The 20967-nt window shown below is 35.2% G+C and overlaps 1 long non-coding RNA gene across 2 annotated transcripts; it reads right to left on the reverse strand.

Annotated features, from left to right (window-relative positions):
* LOC109718604 lies at positions 1753 to 20370 on the reverse strand. Of its 2 annotated transcripts, XR_002218484.1 has the most exons (3): positions 15937 to 17139; positions 13443 to 13691; positions 1753 to 4047 (listed from the first exon to the last, which is right to left on the reverse strand). It is a non-coding gene; the product is annotated as an uncharacterized LOC109718604 (long non-coding RNA). The 2 variants fall into 2 exon arrangements; XR_002218485.1 differs by lacking the exons at positions 1753 to 4047; positions 13443 to 13691; positions 15937 to 17139 and adding exons at positions 4588 to 4979; positions 20100 to 20370.

Here is a 20967-nt window from a genome sequence, read left to right on the forward strand (position 1 = left end):
ATCCATACGTGCATGTGTTACGTACATTATAGCATGTGGTGTATGAGAGAGAGAGAGAGAGAGAGAGAGAGAGAGAGAGAGAGAGAGAGAGAGAGCTTTCACTCTCTGCCAAAAGCCTCAAACTAAAGAGAGCATTAAAGAAATTTCTAAGTGCCTCAGATCACAGAGGATCTTTGATGAGCATAGTTTGGGAGAAAAGGAAAAGCCAGGCACCAGTTTGTACAGCAAACAGGGCTGTTGAATATAGTATATGAAAAACACCACTCTCCATTAGCTAAGGCTTTCAGGGGCTGTTTGGTTGCGCATATTTACTACTGCACTGCAGGCATTGGCGCATTTGAGTCCAAGTGTGTTTAGCTGTACGAGGTCCAACTCCGGAAGTTGGAACTACACCGACAATGATTGCAATTCCAATTACAACAGTTGGTAAAGAATTGAATTACCCAATTCGAGAGGGAAAAAATAAGGACATACTTCAGCTACCAGGCAGAAGAAATATAGCTGCAGCACTTTGCACAGGATCAAACAGAGTTTGGTATACCTGGTGCATCTGCAGCAGCATGCATACGACATTCACAATTACATCCCAACCAAATGTCCCCTCTAATCGGTTGTGTCATAAAGGCTGAAAGATAATCTGGGAAAACCAGCTTCCGTCAAAAGCAGGGGCAGCAATAGGTCGGCGGCAATAGGCCGGGTTGGCTCAATCTCACCAAGATGGCATGGTAGCATTGTATAAAGCTTTCCAAAACTTAAATATAACAAACCTGCTTGGACTCCCTATGTAATGCACAGATAGAGATGCCATCAGATTGGGTCGGATCCAGGTGCCACACGGCCAAGTCACAAAGTCATATCAGGAAGGAGTTTAAAAGCAGAATGTTTGGAAACAATCCCAAAAAGATAACAAAAAGGAACTACACAAAATCACAAGAGAGAAGGAAGAGGCAAATAACAGAAAATGCTTGTCAAATAATGCCATAAAGCATATGAATGAACTTTAAAACAGAATGCCTTGCAGATTCGAAAAGAAGTGAATCGGAAGTGTCACCCGTGATCCGAGAGAAAGGCTGCAGCAGCTGCACTCTGAGCCAACCAAGCTGCCTTGCCATCAAACCCTTGGGAAAGTTTAGTCAGACAACAATAAAGGGACAACTATAGAAAGTACAACAAACAAAAGAAAAAAGATAATGAATATTAATTACAAACCTTTGAATCTAAAACTTCATAACAAAATCTACATTCTCCTTTACCTATCTAATACTGATTCCCCAGCGCTCGACATGGGCGAAACAACATGCATCGTGAATGAATGGGGACGGAAAAACTCTAGTTACGGATTAGAAACTAGCATGAAGAAAGAAGAGGAAGAGGAAGAAGAGTTCCCATTGCTAGGTTTTGATCAAACTAGGGTTTTGATTGAGAGAAGAAGGCATAATATCAGAGGGGTAAAAATATCAATTTACCTCAGCCACTAACCAAACTTGAGTATTTTACCTATGGTTAACTTCATTTTTCTAACGGACACTAACAATAGGGGTATATTTGAAACCGTTAGGACTTTGTGAGGGATAAATTTGAAAACTTAAACTTCGTAGGGATATATATGCTCTTCGATATGTTTACAGGGAGCTGCATGAAATTATCCCTACATATATATATATATATATATATACATATATATATATATATATACATATATATATATATATGATATTTACATATATATATATATATATAGAGAGAGAGAGAGAGAGAGAGAGTACATCTCGTGTACTTTTGAAAGTACGGAGGCCCCCGTGCCAGTAAATTGTTTTCGATGATAGGATATCCAATATGACGATCCGCTCCATTAGATATGAGCTATTAAAACTATTTATAAACTAAATGGTATAATATTTCAATATTATTTACCAAGTGATCAAAGGGTCTAAAAAATGACTATTTTAATGGCTGATGTGGCATGTTTTTAAGTTCGACGGCGTAGAACAATCCAAATTAGACAAAATGTAATAAAAAATTTTACTAAACATCAAGAGCAAAATCACTATTTTTGATTTGAAATTTAAGCCTTTTGTCACTATTTTTTATGTAATTTTTATTTTCAGTAATGTATTTTGGGCTACTCATTCACTAGGCAAACAAAATCAAAAAATTATGAAATTTGATTTTAGATAGTTCTAATACTGTAGATCATGTCCCAGAAAACCGATCGCTAAATCGGATGTCCCATCATCGAAAATCGAAAACAACTTACAAGCATAAAAGCCTCCGTATTTTCAAAAGCATATTAGTCTATATATATATATATATATATATATATATAGAGAGAGAGAGAGAGAGAGAGAGAGAGAGAGAGAGGGGGGTGGGGAGGAGAAAAAGCAAAAGCATAAGAGGAAAGTGGCATATAAGAAAAGAGTCCTTTTAAAAAAAATTTATTCTTAAAAAATTTCTAATTGACCAAATTATCATTCCAAAATTTTATTTGGCCAGCTAACCCTCTTCTTGCCAACTCACTGCCTCGTTGGACAAAAATTATCACCATTTTTAGAAAACGGTGAATCATTTTCTGTTTTCAAACTATTATCGTTTTTTTCATATGTTGAGTGCTTTTATTGGTTGTTAGGATTGTATATGGATTATTGAAATTTTTGTTTGATCGTTAGGACTGTATTGATAGGTTAGGATTTCTTTTTTGTTGTTAAGATTGTTTGTGATTTGTTAGAAATTTTATGTGCTTGTAAAGATTCAATTTAGGAAATAGAAACAAACACTGTTTCGTAATTATTCTTCCATCTTGGCTTTGAGTTGGACAAAATAAGATTATTTCCACCCTGGCTTTGTGTTGGACAAAAGAAGATTATTTCGTCACATAAAATTTTGATAGGGACATTGGGCAAATTATAATTTTTTTAAGGATTTATTTTAAAAAAAAGTCCGAGAAAAGATTCTACAGTGGACTCCCAAGTCATTAGCTTGCTGAATAGCATCACTAAGCAAATGAAAAGCATGTAAAATTTTATGGAATACTTCAACTAGATCAACCCCAAAATGAAAATCTTAAAAAAAAAAAAAAATCAAAAGAAGAATCATTTACCTATTCCTGTATATTTTATTGAAACATATATTTATGCAATATTAAAAAGATTTAAAGAATTTGGATGAGAAAAAAAAAAAGGAAATGAACATGAGGAAATTGTAAGCAAATAAAGTACAAAAAGAACAAACATAAATCCAACTCTTTGTAACATAACTTGATTATGGAAAACCAAATACCTTTGAAAAACCTCAAACGTACAATCCATTGGCAAAAATAAAACATAACACATTCTGAAAAAATAAAATAAAATAATAGAATACTTCACACAAAAATAGGAGAAACTGTTGAAAGGGAGGCTCAGGTTAGCATTTCAGCAATCAGATAAAAAAGACTGCCGCTCCTCTCTTCTGTTTCAGAACATCAATCCTAATGGCAAGCAGCTGTTTGCCTTGCGGCCATCCAAATGCCTTGCCATCAAAATCTTTATAAAATATAGGAACCTAGTTCAAAATATCCTATAGTTTTTTTTTTGAGAGAGAGAGATAGGTAGCATGCTACCTGCTTCGTTTATTTCTTTTAGAAATAAACTTAGCTGGAAAAGTGAATCAACTAGGATTCGAACTTGAGACCTCAGATACTAACCACCAAACCCTCTGCCATTTGTGCCAAAGACGGTCGGTAAAATATCCTATAGTTGAGGGAGTCTCCATACATTTTCACCCATATGTATGCTCCAACCACTCAAATGCAGAATGATGTTCTCATCAAATATAACTGCCTCTTCTCACCAAGTCTGGGCAATAATTTATCTACTGTTAGATGGGCAAAATGTTAACAACTAAGAAAATGCTGATGAAAATATTCAAAATTTTGGGGGCTTTACTTCAAATCATGATACAGTTGAGAGGGTCGCAGTTCAGTTTTACCCACAGTTTACAACAACAATCAGCAATCCTTAAGATCTTTACAGACTTGAAAGTCGAGGAAGGTCTTACCCATCATCGCCTCTTCACAGAGAAAGGAAAGAAAATGAGAAAACAGTTAAAAAAAAAAATGAAAAAAAAAATAAAGAAGCAACACAAAAATTTGCATAAGCATCACAGTGAAAAGGCATAAGTTTTTCTGAGCATAACACACTGACCAAATTATCTATAAAACAAAAACATCAAAACGTCAAAAGCAGAAATCTCTGGTTAAGCCAATATATAAGAATATCCAAGAGTTTAATTACTAAAATGCACAACAACATAAGCCACAAACTATAAATGAAAAATCCGAAAATCTTACATCTTAACAACAACAACCTATTTTTCAGCAAGATGAAGTACCAAAAAATAGGCAAAATGAAAGAGGACCATCCATAAAATAGAACAAATTATAGAAAAATGGGGAAAAGATACAACCTGGAAGGGAGCCTAAAATTCTTATCAAATAGAGCACATGAAGAGATGTCTTAATCCTCTCCTTGTCTGCACCAGACCATGCTTAAGGGAGGAAAACATCTGCATTGGCTGCCATGCAGCCATTTAAGCTGCCTAACCGTCATATTTTTTACACCCTGTTTGGCTGTCTAAATTGTAGAACTCTCAAGAATTGAAATTACAGTTAACAGGATTTCAACTGATTTGGAAGGATCTGGTAGGATTCCTCACAATATAATTAATTACCCGTCAAAATCAAAGAAAAGGAAGACAAGGGTTCAAATTCAACATTACCCCAAAAATCTAAGATACCCGATCAGAAGCTTTGATAGGTCGAATGATCCCCTGGTAAAATTATTGGCTGCACTGATCATGTCTGTGCATCTGTGCACCTTCATATCTATCAGCTCTCCCATCTCTAATTTAAAATCAAATCCAGAAGGGCTGCATCGGTTGCCTGACAGCCATCCGAGATGCCTCATCAACAAACCAAAATTTGAGCCAAACTTTGACACATTCTGTCAGTGCGAAAATTATAATCATATTCAGCACATAGTTGCCTGTGAAATATGCCTAGTAAAGTACAAAAAAGAGGCAAAATTGGAATCCTTGCCATAAAATCTTAATAACAAAATAAAAAACTGTAAAAAAAAAAAAAAAAAAAAACCAAATACCTTGTAATAACTGAAATCTAAAAGATATTGGCAGTATAAAAGATAACCATCTGAAAATTCGAAAGACATTAAAAAAAAAAAAGAAAAAGAAAAAAGAAAGAGGTTGGGATTCACATTTCTTCAATTGCATTATGAGATCAGTTATTCCTCTCTTCTAGTCTAAATCAGATAGCTTATAGAAGGAACTGGGCTGCATCGGTTGCCATACAGCCTGTTGAGCCAATTAGGCGCGGATAGGATCGGTGCGAATATTCCCTTCAAAAGCACCTATTCGGTCGTGCATCGGGAGCACCGGAAAAATGTATCGCGCCAATTGAAGGAAGTTACAGTAACCACAAGCAGTTACATGCGGTTCCGATCGGCTAGAAGTGGTCCGGAATATGAGGAGATAGTGGCCGATCGTATAAGAACAATAACTGACCAAAGGGGCTACCTATAAATAGGGTAATAATACCCTAAAAAGGGGTCTTCGCCCCTGCGCACAAAAGACCACCTTTATTCTCCTGCATCTTTCTTTCTCGCATTTACTGTTTTTTCCTAAGAGTAGTTCCTGTAACTTAGCATCCTGGAGTCTGTCTGCCCTTTGGGCATCACTCCGTTGTAGACTAAAACCCTTTTTCCTGTACTTTCTCCGTTCTCTTTCAATAGAAGACAGTGTTCGACTCTTCAGGCCGACCAGCTCTTGTGCTGTATTAGCCATTCGGCTCATTCCTTGGCCGAAATTCTGACTCCTCTTGTTCATTCGGCTCATCCAGCCGAACCTAATTTGCTGTAGAAGTTTCGAACCCGGCTGACCCGATCCCTCGTCAACCGAATCGCTTGACCAATCGAAGGGCGCAAATTTCGAGGGTCACTATCCACAGCCGTTTCGCATCCCTACGCGCTTCCCTAGGAAGATCTTTGACCGGGTCAAGGGATTGTAGATTTCGGCTACCAACACAGCCATTTGGCATGCCCCATGTTCAATTCCTTTAGCTGCGTTTGGTTCCGGTATAAGTAAGAACTGCTTATTTTGGAAAAAAAATTGGGTTATTCATGTGAATAAGGTAAATAGTGTTTGAATGTTTATATTGGAACAGAAGGAATAAGAGTTATAATTTTAAATCAAAAATATTTTATCTAATTAATTAACATCAAAATATTAATTAAAAATAATTTAATAAATTAATAAATTTATTAGCTATGAATATTGTATAAGATAATGAAAATATATTAATTAATTAATTAAATATAAAAAATAATTTAACTTTTTTAATTAGTTAGTAAATTATTTTAGTTAGATAACTAGTAGTAAAAAAATTAATTAGATTAATAAAAATATTAATGGTTGATCAATATATCAATATAAAGATTAGTTTATGGATAAACACATTAAATTATTAATAATTAATTAGCTAACTAATTATAAATAATAAATTAATTAATTACTTAATTATTTAAGCAATGGATAATGATTTAAATATATTAATTAGATTAATTAATGATTTAATACCATAATTAAAATTAAATTTAGACTTTTAACCTTGTTCCCACTTGGGAACAAGCTTGTTACAGGGAAAAGGATGGAACAGCAGTTCCAGACTTATACCGAGTTATACCAACTTACTCCAGGAATACGAGAATAACTGTTCTTGGGTAGGAAAATTTACGTTTGGGAACAAAAGGGGGAACAAGGGCTTATTCCCCCCTTGTTCCCGAACCAAAGGCTGCCTTAATGACGGAAATGAAGAAATCAAAGCCTCTTTGCATGCAAACCAGGTCCAAACAATAATTCCTCGAGAGAGGGAATGAGGGCCTTTCAATTCTTGCAACATTTGAATCTTCTTAGGTACAAGTAGAGCATTACCAGTCTAGGATATGGAGTTTCCAAACAAGGAATGAGAGAGCATTGACCTCAAACAAGAAGACAGACAGAGAGAGCGGTGCAATTATAGCACTGACTGCATGCACTACCATCAAGCATGCTTGATCCGCATGCAGCCACAACCAACAAACCTCGCCATCGGGCTCTTCAGTACATGAGAAGTAAAATAAATATAAGAAGATAGGGAATAGGATTCGATTATACACTAACAAAGTGAGGTACTTTGTTTTGCCTCTCCAAAGGTCAATGCAGTCCATGTAATAATTTCTCATGCAGTGTGAGGTTTCGTTGGGGAAGACGGTCAAAAGAAAAGAAGTTTCAGAGGAATCCATACATTTTTACTCAAAATTTTATCACAACAATCATCCACAAAATGAAGTGATACGGTGAAGAATTCCACAAAATGAAGTGATACGGTGAAGAATTCTCGTTAAGAACAACGCTGTACAAAAAAATATATATGAAAAAAAATTTGTGACAAGTACCCTCCATTATTTAGCAGACCATCAACCACGTTATCCACAGGACAAAAATTTTAAACACAATCTAAAATAATCAATTATACTTTCTTCCATGTTGTACCCGATATATATACAATATATCGGGTTTTCTATTACTATTGTGCAAAGCGAAAGCAATTGTACAAGAGAACATAAGAAGAAATGCACAAATATTAACAAAACCTAACCATAAAAAAGATCAAGCACATCAAAGTTAACCAAAACGATTGGAAAAACAAAACATAACCTCCTGAAGAAAAGAAAAAGAAAAACTGTATACAAAATTGGGAGAAAATGGTGTACAAAAGGCCAATGGTTCTTTCGAGATAGTTGTGATTTGGAAGTCTTGTGGTTGATAATGTGGCAATGATTACAATGCGCCATCAACAAAACGTCAGCATTCAGACAACTAAATTGGACTATGACACTTGAGAGCAACAATCTAGAGAGTTCGATCCAGAGATTGCAACATCTGAAAGTTTGAGGACCAAAGTGTCACATGCCTTATAGTTTGAGGACCAAAAGTGTCACACGCCTTATAGTTTGAGGACCAAATGTGCAATTTAGCCTAAAAGTAATTAAGAAAAACTTAGCTTTTATATTCAAAGCTAATGTCAGGAGGCAATCTATCACCTGCTTGCTGTAACGAACCATGATGGACTAGTTCAGCATCATTATGCAGATCAGTTCAAGCAATATATATATATATATATATATATAGAGAGAGAGAGAGAGAGAGAGAGAGAGAGAGAGAGGAGCAAAACCTATCATGAGAAGACTCTAGAATTGCAATAGACAACGGTATGCAAGTATAGGGACTATGTTCCAATATTGGGATAGTACAAGGACTACTCATACATTTTACATTTTCATCATACCTTCGAAACAGGAATAAAGTAAAAGAGGCTTTTTATTGGTGGCCGGTTAACCATAGAGCGATCCCTATTAATGTGATTTGAGTTTAAACACGAGAAATGCTTTGGGTTGCCCACAAAGTTAGAGACTGCATCAAAATAATTGGAGAAATGCTGCTTGTACACCCATAAGTGGTACTCAAACAATTGACTCAGCAGCTCTCCTCTTCAACAAATCAAATTCCCATTAATGTGAATGGGTGCAACAGTTGCCATAAGGCCGTGCAAGCTGCATATCCATCATACATTTGACACAGGAAGAAAAAAATAGAAGAGTTTAATCATGGGAAATGCCTTGGATCCCCCACAAAGTTAAGTACCTAATCGAGATAATTTACTTAGATCTCTTGACCAAATCCAATTTCTGTTCAGTGTAAATGGCTGCAACGGTTGTCACAAGGTCGTCCAAGCACATTTCCATCATATCATACCTGTGAAATACCGGGTAAAAATATAAAAGAAGGCTTTAAGCATAGCAGATGGTTTCGATCCCCCACAAAGTTAAAGACTAGATGAATGATTTGATGAAGTAAAATTCCTGTTAGTGAATGGCTGTAGCAGCTGCCACCAGGCCATCCAAGCTGCATTTCCATCATGTTTGAAACACAGAAAAAATAAAAGAGTATTTCTTTCGTCGCCACCTAAATGGTACACAAATTAGGCAGGGACAATCGTTGGTGGGGACAGTCCCCAAAGTGAGACCGTTCCATCCGCCATTCATCGCGTATATTCAATGAATTTCAAATTCGTGTGAACGGCAGATGGAGCGGTCTCACATTTAGGACAATCCCCAACAAATGTTTTCCCCCAAAGAAAAGGGTCCACTACGGCCAATGGGATGTTGATGCGGTCAAACCCATAATGTGGGGCCATGGAATGGGTGTATGAACCAATAAAAGCCCTCCACATCATGATGCCAACACATCAAAATCCAAGAAGGGCAGGATTAGCAGCACCCTTTAGTCACAGTATACTTCACAAGTAATGCCGTTACCACCGGCTTCGATCACTCAAGGGTAAATAGCCATCATTGCCTCTTCATAGATAATAAATAGATTGGTAAATAGAGGAAGAAAATAGAAGAATGTTCAAAAGAAACAAATGTTCATTAACAAATCATAAGCAAATAAAGTACGAAAAGAATACCTTAGTAACAAAATCCAGAATTAAATGGCGAAAGCACTTAAGAAAACCAAAACAAAGAAGCCATCGGCAAAAAAATAGAAGATTAAAAAAAAGAAAAAAAAATAAAAAGAATGCCTCCCACAAAATCCAGAGAAAATGGGCCAGCAGAGGCTCAGATTCACATTTCACCCTCACATGACAACATCACCCAATTTGTAGCATAAATTAGATCCTCGCAGTCTACATCGGTTGCCTTGCAGCCATCCGAGATGCATTTCCATTGAATAATATACGCCATAAAAATAATAATAATAATAATAAATAAATAAATAAATAAAATCTCAGGGGTCCATAGCAAAATGGGCTATAGTTCAGGGGGTCTTTGTACATTTTCACCCAGTTTATCTCAAAGATTTGTAATATCCTCATAACCAGCTTTCATCAGTCAAAAGCCGAGGGTGATCTCATCCATCATTGCCTCTTCATAGATAGACGAATAGGAAATGGAAAGAAAATGAGATAATAACAGGAAAAACACGAGAAAATGAGTAAAAAGGAAGAATAAGAAAATCGCTTTCTACACAATGGATCAAGAAAGCAGGCCTACAACTGCAATATAAAAGCATTTCATTGTAGAGTTCGCCTTGAAAGGCAAAGGTACAACAAGAAAATTTTGAATAAATTTTATTGAAAAGTACCCAGCATTTCTCAGCATCATATAAACCAAACCATTCAAAAATAAAAACATGATAAGATTTAAGAGCCTAGTATGCAAAAAACCCAAAAGAAAAGCACAAGAAAGATATAAAGCAAAGTATAATAAACAGATTCTCAGATTCTTAATTCTTAAATCTTCATAACAATACCCAACTTAGCAAAACAAAATACCAAGACATCAGAAGACAAATTACAGAGAAATGGAGAAAAAGTTGGAAGGACAATCAAAGTTTTCATCACAGAAAACATAAAAAAAGATTGCCATACAGCCATCCTTGATGCCACACTTTTGAATCCTTTAGCACAAGAAGTGAAAGAGATTGAAAAAGAGGAAGGGTTAAAGGTCATTTTACCCTGGTCATACCATGCCTGTTTGTGAAGTGCTATTATATTATCGCCTCCTCATAGAAAAACCAGGTCCAGGCAATAATTGAAAGAGAGAACTATAATAGGAAGGAATTTCCTACAGCCTGAATTGTAGAGAATCTGCTGTCATGAGCATGGTCTGGGAGAAGGAGATGGATAAAACTTCAGTGGGGAACATCGATCTACTGCCATGCATTAGTTTTGCCTCCATTCAATCATTCGTTCGGTGTTTTCTAATATTAAAATCCAAAAAAAACTTAGGACTCCTCTACAGGGCATCATTGGGGAGCTCCCCACTGAAGTTTTTTCCGAAGGAGATGACAGACACCAGATCTGATTAGTAGCTAAGGTACGAAATGTAACTAATGAGGAGAACAGTATCCAGGCTAAATAAACCAACTAAATCAAACCAAATTATTTTGGTTTGGTTTCATTTGGTTCACTTCATGTCCACAATTTGGCTGAGATTGTTTTGTATAAGAACTCCAAAATCTGAACCAAACCAACCAATGCACACCCCTGCCTGTAGCCATCAAACCCTTTCTTGGAACTGAAGGAAATCAAAGAAGGGAATAGTCAGTCAAGATATCCAACTATGGCCTACTTGGGGATTGTGTTTCCAAAAAGCATCCAATTTTCTAAAAAAAAAATCTGAAACTGCTTATAATTTTCCCCCCTCCAATGCAATTTACAGTGGCACCGCCGCCAGAGAAGCATGTAATCACATGCTTTTTTCATGTTCCAATAAAAAAAAAAAGATTTCTTTATGTTTTTAAAAGCTTTAGAAGATTATAATGCAATAAAAGCGACCAAATCGGCTGTGTGATAAGTAACTTCGATTAAGAAGAGGAGCCTATTTGTCTAACAGCCAAAATTGGAAGTTCAGGCACCAGTTTGCAAAAGTGCTAAGGTTTAGGGGTTTTTTATACATTTTTCTTACAAGATTTATTTTAAATGACAATATAAAAGAAAGAAACTGTGGTAAAAAAAAATACAAAAATAAATAAAAGAAACAACCTGTACAATAAAACTCTGGTAACTATTGAAAAGTAGGAAGAAATAAAGTGTGGAAAAAATTAAAATAAAAATAACAACTAGATCCAACACTTCATTACGAAAGGCTAACCTCGACAAACTAGAGAGTAAACACCAAAAAGAAGGTACTAAACAAAAATAGAGGTAAATATTCTAGAGATAGAGGGCGTTAAAGAGTAATACGGAAAAAATTTGAAAGTTCAAATTCACCGTTGATCTATTCTAGAAAATCTCTCTCCTTCATCCACATCAAAATCCTCTCCAAGCCTAAGGTACACAAATTCTAAAACAACTACAAGAGAAGTTATTGCCTGCACCCAGTGTATACATACATCTCACGCACCACACAATACTTGACCGCCAATGTCTTAGAATCAAAATCAAATCAATGGATGTGATATACAAATTTAATGAAACCATAACTAAAAAATCATAAATTTCGAAAACCTATTACCCAGGCATCTATGTTCAAAATCTACGATTTTTCATATGTAGGCTTTTTGAATGTCATAGAACACATCCAATGAATTAAATTTTGATTTTGAGTTAACATGCACACGTGCACACGCGTGCGCACGCAAAGAGAGAAAGAGAACGTGCACGCACGTGAGAGAGAGAGGACAAATATAGGAGAGAGGATAGTGGAAATAAAGGAAAGGAATTCAATTATTGCAAAAGGCTCACCATCAAAGCCTTCCAAGAAAACCCAAAGCTCCATCATATTCGCAGGGAACTTCTTATATAATTACAACCTTTCAGGAGGGTACTGAAGAAATAAACCCCTAAAAAAAAAATCTTAAATCTAGAAAAGAAAGGTCTTACAACAAAAGGTCTTAAATTAGAAATACAAAAAACGCTAGATGCACTAGCTATTGAAATTGTTAAGTAGGGAATGTTGGATTATGAATTACAGAAATAGGATAGAAAATACCTACCAAGCAAGAAAGAGTGGATGTCTACAAATATAGTTTTCCAAGAACAATAAGGAGATAATGAGGCAAAGAAACTCAAATTTAATGATCGTCAGTCAAACAGAAATTTTCCTTTCACCAACTAAGAATATTTCCAAACGCACATGTGTGTGAGTTCCGTTACAACCTCATGTGATGGAAATTTCTACAAGTGGGACATGTAGCAACAATCAAAGACCGGTGGCTGCAGCAGCTGCTGTCTGGGCACCCATATTGCCTCGCATACTAGGGAATTTGGTTCGAGAATAATTAGGAATTAATCTTAAAAACAAAAGGTAAAAAAGGAACAAAGCATAAAGAACTAAAGAAGAATCCTTAGATCTAACAATCATAGCTAGTCCCGAATTATAGCAGGTTCAATTACCAAATGCTGGCTTAAAGGAGTCAACATCCTGCCTGTGGCAGGAGGCCAGGTAAGAAAGATCGAGTCACATTCGAAATGGGGGGAGACCAGCTTGGGCCGAATCATGTTCAAAGTGGCATGAGGCTAGTTGGGCCGAGCCACAATCGAGACCCGTGGGCACTATGTCTGTACGCTTTAAGAGAATTGGTTGTGTATTTATACTAAGCTCGAGCTTTTGGAATTAATGGTTAGCGCCAACAATCTACCACCAAAGACCCAAGAAACAAAGAAGACGAGATTAATAATTGGCATAGCTACCGACTATATAATGCATCGTAAGCAATGCTAGTGTATCCATTAGTCCCACCAACTTTATTTGCCAAAATAGAATACAATGAAACACCTCGAAAAGCTACAAAAGCCAAGCTGCCAAATGCTTAAATATAAAAGTCGAAGAATAAAGCAGAGTTACCATTAACTTCTTGGCACTCCTCTCGACCAAATCATATTCCTGCTAAGGTTAAATGGCTGCAGCGGTTGCCTTAGGCCATCCAAGCTGCATTGCCGGAACACCATTGAAACAGCAAAAAAAGAGAATAGAGACTTTCCATCACAGTTTACCTCACAATAAATAATATGCCATTGATCCGCTTCGGTCAATCGAAAGTCGATGGCTGCCTTATCCAGCATTGCCTCTTCGTACAAAGGTAAATTTGATAGACTAATAAATAAAGATAAAAATAAGAAAGAGATGAAACATAAGAGAGAAGCAGAAGAGCTTTGAGAAATAGAGAAAGAGGCTACTACCCATTTAATATCTGTGTTCAACTTCATATCCTGAACAATAAATTAACAAGGCTATAGTGTAGCCATAATCCATATCTGATCCATTTTCACCCCTATCCACATGGTGGTACAAGCCATAGTTAGTTAATTCGCGAATTATTCGCGAATTATTCGCGAATTTTTGAAATGCCGAATAAAACTCCCGTTTTCGTATTTTTCCCAAAAATTTGGAAAAATTCGCCTTTTTTTGGGTAAAAAGAATTATTCGCGAATTAAACGGAATTCGCGAATAATTTGGCCCAAAAAACCGGCCCAAAACCTGTTTTGCCTCGCCCAAAACCCGCTTTGCCTCACGAGTCACGGCCCTCACCTTGTCGCCCAAAAGGCCAAAACACTTTCTGAAATCTGAAGTGAAAAGATCGCCCCCCTCCCACCACGAGTCCCACACCCCTCCCAAAAAAAGGGTTTGCCCTAACTTCTCACCGCTGCGGCGGTGCAGCGCGCGGCCCTGCCACCGACCCTGCGGCAGTCGCGGTCCCTTCCCCTCCCCCTCTTCCCTTCCGGCCGCCCATCGGAAGCCCTCCTCTTCAGAAATCGAAGATCGAAGATCGGGTTCTTCACTCTTCAGAAATCGAAACCCTCCTCGTCGCCTATTCCTCTTCCGCTTCCGCTATCCAACGATAGATCAGTAATCGGGTGGTTCTTTACAAACCAGGTACGATTTGAAGTTTCATTCTTCAAAGCAAAAGTTGGAAGCTTTTAGTCCTGATGGATACTTTTTTATACACAAATGGCTCGAGTGCTTAATTGAATGTGTCCATTCCATAGTTAGTTAATTCGGATTCGCATATTGATATAGTCGAGGATTAAATCATCATTTTCTAGTTTATTTGTACAGATTCGCATATTGATTTTAAATTTTTATTTTGGGCAATAACTTAATCTCGAGTGCTTAATTGAATGTGTCCATTCTCTATTATGCACAAAGAAGACCCAAACATAGAGCTAAATAATCTTAATTAACTTAGGGACCAGGAACTCTTCTATTATACCTAATCAATTTCATGATCTTGTACTGTCGACACTTGCAAAAGGAAAATTTTGTTGTGGTCTTTCATGGACCATTGACTCAATGGGGTTTCTACTTAATTTTTGAAACATAACTTTTTAGTATTAGAAATGCAGCAATTTAAATATGGACTATCTTGATCTCTATTTGCTTAATTATTTATTTATTTTGAGGCATAATATAGTTTACTTTTTTTTTTTTACTTACTTAGTTTAATTTTGTAGCTCTTTATTCTTATATTCTTAAAAAATATGAATATTTATGCTAATAGCATAAATCTTGAGAGAAAAAAAAAAACTTAATTTAATAGCCAAATTTTTTATCCCGAATTTTTAATTGGTAAACGTATAATATCCGTATAAATCACGTATCCGAATAATTGGCGAATCCGTTTTTTAGCCCTTTTTTTCAACGAATTTAAAAATTAGAAGACAAATTTTATCCGAATTATACCCGTACCGAATTTTTGCCGAATCCGAATTAACTAACTACGGTACAAGCAGCAAAGAGAAGAATCTCCAATCAGGGTACAATTTCTTTTCTCTCTTTCTTATGCAATATATATGCAACATCCAAAAATTTCAGGGACTAATGTACCAAAAGAAAATTGTATGACAAAAATTCATAGGCAAATAAAGTACAAAAAAGAGCAATCTTTAAGGGTAAATCATTGTAGCAAAACCTAAATGCAAAAAAAACCAAATACCTTAAAAATAAATGGACCATAGAAGCCATTGGCAAAATAAAACATAACCCTCTTGAAAAGTAGAACATGTTAGGGGTTGTTTGGTTCCTTGAAAAATCATCGAAAATCTATTTTCCAAGGAAAAATTTATTCCAGAAAATAACATGTAACCTTCTGGAAAAGTAGAGCAGCTTAAGAGGTGTTTGGTTCCTCGAAAAATTGTGGAAAGCTGTTTTCCGGGAAAAATCCTTTCCATGGAAAACACCTTTTCTATAGATTTCGTTTTAGGATTAAATAAAAATATGGCAAACATCTCCAAGGGAACTACTTTTCCTCGGAATTAAAACGTCCGATTAGTGAAAATTGGAAGAAATTGTCTACGAGAGGCTCAGGTTCACATTTCATCGATCAGAAAAAGAGATACACCTGAATTAGATTTAGAACGGTTGCATCGGTTGCCTTGTGGCCATCCAAGATGCCTCACTGTAGAGGAAGATAGTGATGGATTCAAATGTCCGTTGATAAAAAACAAAATAAAATAAAAGTTGAGGAGGCTATTTCAAAATAGCCTATAGTTGAGGGGGTCTCCATACATTTTTATCATAGTTTATCTCAATGATCAGTAATATTCCTCACCACCTGCTTCAATAACTTGAAAGTCAGAAGTCAGAGGGAGGTCTAAACCATCATTGCCTCTTCATAGATAAATAGATAGATAGATAAAGGGGAAAAAAAGAAAGGAGAAGGTAAGAAAACAAAGCGAGAGCAAAAGAGAGGGAAAGAGAAAAGGAAGAAAGGATAGGCCTATCTGCATGACCCACCAGCCCACCACCCATATCTTGAGACAACACTGTGCCTATGCCGAGAGAGATATAAAGAATTTAAGAGAGAGTAATCTGCATTTTTTATCATTATATCAGCCTAATCATCCACAAAACTAAAAAGACCCCTAAAACGAAAAACAAGATAGGCTACTCTTTTCTCTCTATTTCGCCACTATATATAACTATCCAAAGATTTGAGGGACCAATATGCAAAAAACAACAACAAAAAAAAAAAGCAAGATGGAATATAAAGACATAGGCAAAATGCAAAAAAACCATTCGTAAGATTTAGAATAACTACAGAAATCAAAAGAAAAGAGGAAGAGAGGTTAAAAATCGAGTTGTCCATAAATCTGAAATTACTACCAAAGGCTTAGATAGCTCAATTTAAGGATTGGCCGTGCCATCCATGTTGTACTGCGCCAAAGCCGTGCCAGCACGTGGAACAAGTCGTGCCGATACCAAGTCCACAAGATTTTTTTTTTTTCTTTTTTGTGCATTTTTTGGAATCTTTTGTTTTCCCCTGGAAAAGAAGTTTCACATAAGTTTTTCCATACTGAGTTAGGATGGATCTAGTGATATTTGGACCTTGTAAATCTACCAATACTTGGATCAATTAGTGACCTCCAGTCCATAATAAGGCCAACTTTTAGTGAAAAGATACAAATGAAAAGATTTCCCCAATCTCTTTTATCTTTCTAAATCTAGTGAATTTTTCCATGGTAGTGTTTTCCAATAAATACTTACCCAATTGGTTTTGGTTTCACGCACATACTATCCTAATATATATATATATATATATATATATATATATATATATATATATAAAGAGAGAGAGGAATTGGACTAGATTACTTTTAGGGTGCATTTGGTTCAAGTTATCCTGGCAGGATTACAGGCAATCCTGCCAGGATAACTGTGTTTGGTTAATCCGCTATGTAATCTAGTCGTTAATGTAGCATTATATCGAAAATATTAACGGGAGGGGGGTCGTGTATCTTGCATTACTGAAACCCGTTAATACTACATATTATGTAAAATTACAATTTTACCCTCCAACAACCCCAAATCTAATTAACAACATTATTTTCATCTCTCTCTCTCGCCTTCCCCCCTCTCTCTCGCACGCCGCTTTCTCTCGCTCTCTCTCTCTCTCTCTCTCTCTCTCTCACGAACACCTATCATCTTCTATTGCGTCGTCCTCCCATGTAATTATCACGATCTCCTTCCCTCCATTAGTCATTTCCGCAAAAAATAATATTCAAATGACCACAACAAGGACAATTTTGGAAAAAACTATACTTTTATGTCAGGATTACTAAATTTTATAAACTGAACCAAACGTATTAATGCTATAAACACTGTAATCTAGTATTACATTACTATATTAAACCAAACGCGCTAATGCAGCATCAGTAGTAATCTCACGCCAAAATCCAAGATACCTGGATACGTCAAGATACTTTGTAATATTACATAACTCGAACCAAACGGGCCCTTATTAATAGTGTTTGGGCCCTTTTACTACTAAGTTTATAACCCTTGGATGAAAAATTGTAGAGTTGGGATGATAGTAGTTCCCTAGGGTTTCGTTTGGTTCGGGATTAAGTAAGAACTAGTTATTCCAGGGATAGGGTTAAGTTTAGGGTTAAGGTGGGGTTAGAGTAATTTTGTGTTTGGTTGAGAATTGGGTTTAGTCCAGGTATAAGTAAAATAGTGTTTGGTTGGAGTAGGTGGAATAATAAGGATAGTGGGTTGTTATAAATAGAAAATAATGATTTTGCTCTAATTTTTATATTTGAATTTAAAATTTTTATTTTATATTTAAAATTTCAAATTTAAATAGATAACTTTTAAAATTAAAAAATTCAAAACTAAAATTCATTTTTAAATCTCAAATTTAAAAATTTAAAGTTATAAAATTTAAATCAAATCTAACAAATATAAATTTTAAATAATTAAAAAAAACAATTTAACATTGAAATTTTAAATTTTAAAATTTAAAATTTAAAAATATATATATTTATATTTTAAGATTACAAATTATAAATTTTTAAAATTTCAAATATAAAATATTAAATTTAAAATTANTAAAAATATATATATTTATATTTTAAGATTACAAATTATAAATTTTTAAAATTTCAAATATAAAATATTAAATTTAAAATTAAAATAATTAAAAATAACAATTTTAAATTTAATATATATATAGAGAGAGAGAGAGATGGGCTAAAATACCATCGACAACAAACAAGCTCTCTTGCTACCGATTTGTTTTCGATGATGAAGCCTCCAAATCGACGATCGGCACCATTGAACATGATCTATACCATTTGAAATATCTAGAAACCAAATTTTATATATTTTCGACATCATTGACTTAATGATCAAAAGGTTGCAAAATTTGTAATTTTAATGGTTGATATGAGGCGTTTTCTCGTTCAGCAGTGTAAAGAAATTGAAATCAAATTGAATTTTGGTTAGAAATTTCTTTAAACTATTTAAAACAAGATCTATACTCTTGATCTTGATTACAAGAATTTTATCATCACTTTTTGAAGGATATTTATTCTTAGCAGTTCATTTTTGTGTCCATTTGATGCACAAGAGAATAATATCTAAAAAACATGAAATTTGATTTCTAAATACTTAAAGTGGTCTAGGTCATATTCAACGGTGCCGATCGTCAATTCAGAAGCTCCATCATTGAAAACAAATTGGTAGCAACGGAGCATGTTTGCTACCGATAGTATGTTCTAGCTGATGTCTATCAATCTTTTTAATAAATTGTGTGAGAAATAATAAAACTATTTTTATAGCCATTATTACGAAAATTAATTTTTTTAAAAAAAAACTCTGCAAATGCATGCCAATGGTCTCATTAAACATCATTGGTGTGTTGCATATAGGACTCGTCCATGCAGTAATTTCTCCATGGCAACAAAGGAAAAGGATTTTGAAAATGTTAATGACTAAATCACTACAAATCAAGAGAATAAATAACACAAAAGGAAACCAATCCTTGTTTATGCTGTTTTAATTCTTCCTCGAATAATGTTGACACGGAATCACCATAAACCACATGGACAGTTCCTAAAGTTTTTCCTAGACAAAATGCAGAATCCCCCCATTCTACTATACATTCACTGATATATTTACAAGACATCCAATGATTTGAGAGACTAATATACAAGAAATCCATAATAAAGAACAAGAACAGGATAAGGAATGACATATAACAAAATCTAGCTCAAATCTAACATCCTAGCAACAAAACCCCTGACACCAAAGTATCAAAACCAAAGGACAATTAAAACACTAAACGCCAAAAGAAAAACCATATTAAAGGACAAGAGAATCGGAAGCCACAAAGTATAACGAAATCAACCTCAAACCTAACATCCTAATAACAAAACCCTAACACTAGACAAGAATATCAGAAGCGATCTCAAACCTAATATTCTAGCACCAAAACCCTAACGCTTAAAAGATCAAACACCGAAGAACACTAAAAACACTAAGCACATTGGCAAAATCCAACACTAAGCACATTGGCAAAATCCCAGGAGATCCTTTTAAAATAATAAAAAAACATTACAATAAATTAGATGAGATCGGGAAAAGGAGGCTCGAAATCGCATAGTAATCGATCAAACGAAGCGATCGCCCTCACTCCTCACCTTCTATCTCAATCCAATCCCTCCTAAAGGCAAGAAGTGACAGAAACAGGATAAGAGATTTAGGGTTAGGGCTCGATTTTACCCCGTATGTCCAAGAAACCCACCAAATGCTTCGATCGGTAGCATCATCGCCTTCGCAATGGTCTCGCCATGGATGATTTCTCATGGAAAGAGAGGAGAGAGGCGAGGAGTAAGAGAAGGGACGAGGCGAATGCTTTGGATTGTGGGATTTAGGGTTTCGAAAGAACTCGGAGAGGGAGAGAGAGAAAGAGAGAGAGAGAGAGAGAGAGAGACAGAGCGTTTCCTCGCTCACTCCGAGGAAGGCATGGTAGAGAGAGAGAGGGAGGGGAGCGCGCACTAATGGTTGAGTTGAGTTGCGGATAGGGACGTCAACGTATACATATAATCGAAATTTTATTCCAAATCCGAATCCGAATTGGAACGAAGCAAATTTATTTAATAATACTAAATAAATATTAAAAAAAATAATTTTAAATATAAATATTAAAAAATAAAAATTCGACGAATATAAATATGAGTATGAATTTTGATGGTACCGATACGAATCCGAACTTAATTTATATGTATATAAAAATTTAATATTATATTTATTTTCAAAATTTATATTTAATTTAATGCAATATATTTTGCAATATTAAAAAAGAAATAATTATTTCATGTTCGGATTTTCAAGTTCGGGTTCTGGTTCGGATTTTAGATTTTTGGTCGGATTCAGATTTGAATATAAAATTTTAAATCTATCGGGTTCGGATTCGAATTCGGGTTTCAAATTTTTGAAAATTCATCCCGAATCCGTCATGTTGACATTCCTAGCTGCGGAGGTGACACATAAGGCATCGGTAATGTTTCCGCTTTTTCAGACCTTTTTACTATATAATCTCAAAAAATATTATTATTGACTAAATAATTATATTAAAAAACTATTTAAC

This window comes from Ananas comosus, linkage group 12 (assembly GCF_001540865.1).
Source record: "Ananas comosus cultivar F153 linkage group 12, ASM154086v1, whole genome shotgun sequence".
Taxonomy (NCBI): domain Eukaryota; kingdom Viridiplantae; phylum Streptophyta; class Magnoliopsida; order Poales; family Bromeliaceae; genus Ananas; species Ananas comosus.